Source organism: Pongo pygmaeus, chromosome 9, assembly GCF_028885625.2.
Source record: "Pongo pygmaeus isolate AG05252 chromosome 9, NHGRI_mPonPyg2-v2.0_pri, whole genome shotgun sequence".
NCBI classification, from domain to species: domain Eukaryota; kingdom Metazoa; phylum Chordata; class Mammalia; order Primates; family Hominidae; genus Pongo; species Pongo pygmaeus.
Window position 1 is genome coordinate 113,026,995 of NC_072382.2, and position 6,000 is coordinate 113,032,994.

Below are 6,000 nucleotides of genomic sequence, written 5' to 3' on the forward strand. Positions count from 1 at the left end.
AAAAGCAATCTGCAAATTCAACACAATTCCCATTAAAATAACATCACATTCTTCACAGACTTAGAAAAAACAACCCTAAAATTCCTATGGAACCAAAAAAAGAGCCCACATAGTAAAGTAAGACTAAGCAAAAAGAACAAATCTGGAATCATCACATTACCTGATTTCAAACTATACTATGAGGCCATAGTCACCAAAACAGCATGGTACTGGTATAAAAATAGGCACATAGACCAATGAAACAGAATAGAGAACCCAGAAATAAACCCAAACACCGCCAACTGATCTTCGACAAGGCAAACAAAAACATAAAGTGGAGAAAGGACACCCTATTCAACAAATTGTGCTGGGATAATTGGCAAGCCACGTGTAGGAGACTGAAACTGATTCCTCATCTCTCACCTTTTACAAAAATCAACTCTATATCGATCAAGGACTTAAATCCAAGACCTGAAATGGTAAAAATTCCAGAAGATAACATTGGAAAACCCCTTCTAGACATTGGCTTGAGAATAGACAATTCTCAAAAGAAGATATACAAATGGCCAACAAACATAAGAAAATAAACTCAACATCACTAATGATCAGGGAAATGCAAATCAAAGCCACAATGTGATACCACCTTACTCCTGCAAGAATGGTCATAATCAAAAAATCAAAAAATAATAGATGTTGGCACGGATGTGGTGAACAAGGAACACTTACACGCTGCTGGTGGGAATGTAAACTAGTATAACCACTATGGAAAACAGTGTGGAGATTCCTTAAAGAACTAAAAGTAGAACTATCATTTTATCCAGCAATCCCACCTCTGGGTATCTACCAAGAGAAAAAGAACTCATTATACAAAAAAGATACTTGCATACAAAATGTTTACAGCAGCACAAATCGCAATTGCAAAAATGTGGAACCAACCCAAATGCCCATCAATCAACAAGTGGATAAAGAAACTGTGGTGTATATATATATGATGAAATAATACTCAGCCATAAAAAGTAATGAATTAATGGCATTCTCAGCGACCTGGATGAGATTGGAGGCTATTATTCTAAGTGAAGTAACTCAGGAATGGAAAACCAAACAGAGTATGTTCTCACTCATAAGTGGGAGCTAAGCTATGAGGATGCAATGTCATAAGAATAACACAGTGGACTTTGAGGACTCAGGGGGAAAGGATGGGAAGGGGGTGAGGGATAAAAGACTACAAATTGGGTGCAGTGTATACTGCTCGGGTGATAGGTGCACCAAAATCTCACAAATCACCCCTGAAGAACTTATGCATGTAACCGAACACCACCTGTTCCCCAATAACCTATGGAAATAAAAAAAAATTTTTTTTTAAAGAAAATAAAAGTTTCTTTTGCTTGATATGGATAGAGAACATACAATTGTTATTTGAGAAATATGGAACAGAGAGAGAGAGAGAGAGAGTGTGTGTGTGTGTGAGTGTGTGTGTGTGTTCCACTAGTTACCACCTGGATAATCAGGAAGAAAGAGGAGACATCAGCCCCCTAACCTGTCACAATTGGACCTGGAATGCCAAAGCTCACCTGGGACAGTCCTAGTGAAGCCACCACTTTCCCTCCTCCATTGTGTAATTCTTGGTTGATTATCTCAGATTTTGAGAGTAGCTCCTCTGTGGGTTACTGAAGTTCTAGGATTATCCTGATGAAAGAAAGGGGTGAATCCTGGGAAGGGATCAATTTGGGGATAGACATCACTTTCCATAAAGGGGGATGGGGTAACGAATTTCACTATGGCTGTACAAAGAAAGGAGTTCTCTGAAAGGAGGACTCATCAGAGGACATGGAGCTGAATGAGGAATTGGAGTGCATCCTCAAACGGGCTCCCTGTGATTCTGGTATACCATAAGGCTTTCGGTGGAAGTATAGAGAATAAAGTGAAGAAACTGCAAAGGGCAGCATGGCCTGCCCAGTTCCTCCCTCTCTGCTGAGAATCATATGGAGCTGGTAGCATCTTATTGCAGGGAGCTACAATCAAGGGATCATAGGAAGTGATTGTCAGCCAGTGAGGGGTGGGTGGTACATGGAGAAGGTCAGAGTCATGGCAAAGGGCATCCGTTGAGAAGCTGCAGCTCCAGGACACAGGTAGAGGACAACAATGCTTGGGAGTGAAAGAGGCTAGAGCTTGGGTCACTCAAAGAAGGGGTAACTTTAGGACAAATTCAAGAAAGTTTTTATACAGCAGGTAATAAACTTAACATCTTACCCCTGCACACTGAACATGTAAATAGTTTCAAGAAGGGTTTAGATAAATTTGACTGATAATATTTTAGGGCTGGAAAGGGATCTGGAGATCACCTAGTTCAGTAGTTCTCAACCATGGCTGCACATTGCGATCACCTGAGGAGGTTTTAAAACACATTGACGTCCAAGTCCCAGACTAATGAATCACAACCTTTGGCGTGGAACTTGGGCGTTAGGATTTTTTTTAACTTTTTATTTTAAAATTGTAGGAAGTTGCAAAAATCACACATACAGTCTCATGTACCCTTCACCTAACTTCCCCAAATGGTGATTATCATCTTAAATATATATAAGACAATATCAAAATCAGGAAGTTGACATTGGTACAATGCTATTAACTAGACTACAGATTATTCATTTTTCACCATTTTTTACATGCATGCATTTATGTGTTGTAAGGGTATGTGTCTCTATGCAATAAAAATTCGTATTTTTCACAAACTCTCCAGAAGATCCTAATTCACAGTAAAGGTTGAGAACTAGGGATCTAGTCCAGCCAATCCTCAGTTCACAGGTGAGGAAACTGAGTCCAGAATGGCAAAGTGACCTTCCCAAGGACACAATCATCTTTTGGAGGGAACGCAGTGGACTTTCTTAGTCCAGCGTTCTTTGCTATACATTAAGTTACCTCTGCTCCTTTATGGGTTACAGGTCACTAACGTGCTACTGAAGAAGAGCTGATTTCTTGGGGCAGGGTCAAGAGGTAGAAAGGCAGTGTGCCAATTTTTTAGGTTGCCTTAATTAAAAGACAAACACAAAAACACAACTTTTGGTAGTTCTTCTAACGTTATAAGGTTATTGAAAGACATTTCTAAAATAAATTCATAAAAAGCATGGGCCCTGGTCAATAGTGAGCACCCTCCTCCCCAACTCCCACAACAATATTCATTAGTGTTATTAGAGAATTCTGGCCTAGAGAGATCACGGGTTGGGCATCCTGTCGAAATTATTTTATTCTTTGACTTTCTCCCACTGTGGCCCCTTTTGTTTGCTCCATGTTACAAAGGGACTTCTAGCAGCTGAGGTCAGCCTCCTGATCGTCACTCCACAGAGTGAGGAGCCACAGTCAAGCTTGTTAATATGACCTCCTGCCATGCTGGTCCTGGGAATATTCCTCCCTCCCCACTGGGAGCATGCAGCCAGGCAAGTGAGAGAACTGACTTACTCTCTGTGGGACTTAGTGTCTTCATTTGATGTGCTTTCCGGCCTGAAAAAGACACAGAAATGTTTCTTCCTTCTACAACAGCCCTCTGTTGAAAGCAGCACATCCAGGGAAGTATGTGGAAGGGCTCAATGGCTCCAGCCCAAGCTCTTCTCAGCCTAAATACTTCACCTGTCTCTGGAAATACTTCTGTCAGAAGTGTTTGAACCAGAGCAACTCCATCTTGAATAGGAGCTAGGTAAAATGAGGCTGAGACCTGCTGGGCTGCATTCCCAGCCGGTTTGGCATTCTAAGTCACAGGATGAGATAGGAGGTCAACACAAGATACAGGTCATAAAGACCTTGCTGATAAAACAGCTTGCAGTAAAGAAGCCAGTCAACTGACACAGCGAAACCCCATCTCTACTAAAAATACAAAAAAAAAAAAAAAATTAGCCAGGCGTGGTGGCAGGCACCTGTAGTCCCATCTACTCGGGAGGCTGAGGCGGGAGAACGCCGTGAACCCGCGAGCCGAGATCACGCCACTGCACTCCAGCCTGGGCGACAGAGCGAAGACTCCATCTCCAAGAAAAAAAAAAAAAAACAGAAACTGGCCAAAATCCACTAAAACCAAGAGAATGACCTCTGGTCATCCTCACTGCTACACTCCCACCAGTGCCATGACAGTTTACAAATGCCATGACAACATAAGGAAGTTACCCTATATAGTCTAAAAAGGGGAGGCATGAATAATCCACCCCTTGTTTAGCATATCATCAAGAAATAACCATATAAATGGGCAACCAATAGCCCTCGGGGCTGCTCGGTCTACGGAGTAGCCATTCTTTTATTCGAATACTTTACTCTACTAATAAACTTGCTTTCAATTTACTCTATGGACTCACCCTGAATTCTTTCTTGCACTTGCTCTAAGAACCCTCTCTTGGGGTCTGAATCCGGACCCCTTTCCACTAACACTTCTACATACCACGTTTATCTGAGACAGAAAAATATAGCAAGGACATCCATCCAAACTTTGTCTGGAGTCTGGGCCCAGGGGAGCTGCAGTACATGGAGGGTCTCTGGAGTGGGTGTGGCAGATTAGAACTCTGCAGCACCTAAGCTCAGCTGGCTTTCCTCCTCTGCCTCTGTTCCTGGGACTTGCTCAAGGCTCACAAGGCAGCTTCCCACTGTCAGTCCATCAGAAACAGCCAGTTAGAGTCGGTTGGGTGTGAGAAGCGAGACTATTCATGAGTAGCCTGTCCCCTGTGTCACTGGCTTATTAAGCAGAGCTAGGCATAGACAGCTGGGAACGCTCTGGGCAGCTCCTTTAAATTTCTCTTTGGAGAATGTTAAGCATTCACCAGCAGCAAAGATTACAAAGGCTGAAGTTTTCTCTCCATCCCCAGCATTTCCCAAGGGGGTAAAAGGAAGGGTCAAAGCTACAATGGGCTTGGCTGCCCTTCTCCAGAAATGGCTGGAGGACAACTTCTGCTTGATGAGCAGCCATTTATGCCACCCCGGTGCTGGCAGGTGACCTCTCCTGGGCTGGGGAGCAGGAGCTCAATGATTAACTAGAGGAGGCCATCTCTGGAGGACAGAAAGAGCCTTCTGATCTGGTTAGCCATGCAGACCTGAGCCTGGATTTTCCTTCCCACTCCACTTCGAGAGAAGAGTGGGTTCATTTCCACAGTTCTCCTTCCTGCAGCAGGAAGGGAGAGTAGAAACCCAACTTCCCAGACACCAGCTCCATTTCCACACAAAGCGGTAGAGCCCAAACCTAAGGGTTCTGGAGCCACACAGACCTGGTTTGAGTCCTGGTTCCATCACTTATCTGTTCTGGGACATTGGGCAAGTGCCTTAACCTTCCCAGGCTACAACTTAGTGATGGAAATCAGTGGACTAAAACCTCATTCAGAAAATTTTTTCAAAACTGATGCCATCCTGGGAACAACTTGCAGAACGCTATTTTTCTTGCACTGAGCAGAAAGAGGTTAGTTACACTAGGTGTCATCCCAGGGAATCAGGTCTCATCACATGGCCCACACCATCTGAGACCTTTTCAGATCCTCTAAGATGCTGAGACAAGAAGCCATCCGGTCTTGGAGGGAATGGAGATGGTAAGAGCATTGTCAATGACATGGAAGTCTGAGAAGTGTCCTATTCATGCCTTTGGAAAAGACTTCTCTGCCTGTCTGGGTTTTATGCTCTCCCCACACTTTAGGAGAAAATAATGGTTTTGCTGATTTCATCTGGTCACCTCTGCAAATCCGCCCAACCCCTGTTATTTCATGTCTGCTGTGTACCAGATCCTCTGCTAGACTACCTACATGCACTATCTCATTTCATCTCCATAACCAAACCAATGGAGTAGGTATTATTATCCCATTTTATACATGAGAAAACCAAGATTCAGATAGATTGAGTCAACTGGCCAAACCAGTAAGTTAGAGCACCATAATTCAAACCTAAATCCATGTAATTCCACAGCCTATTCCATAGCCTGTGTCTTCTTCCCCTAGGAAAGTTCCTGGATACTTCTGAAACAGAATTCTCCTGGGGTGGGTAGTTCACACAACTGACCCACTTCAT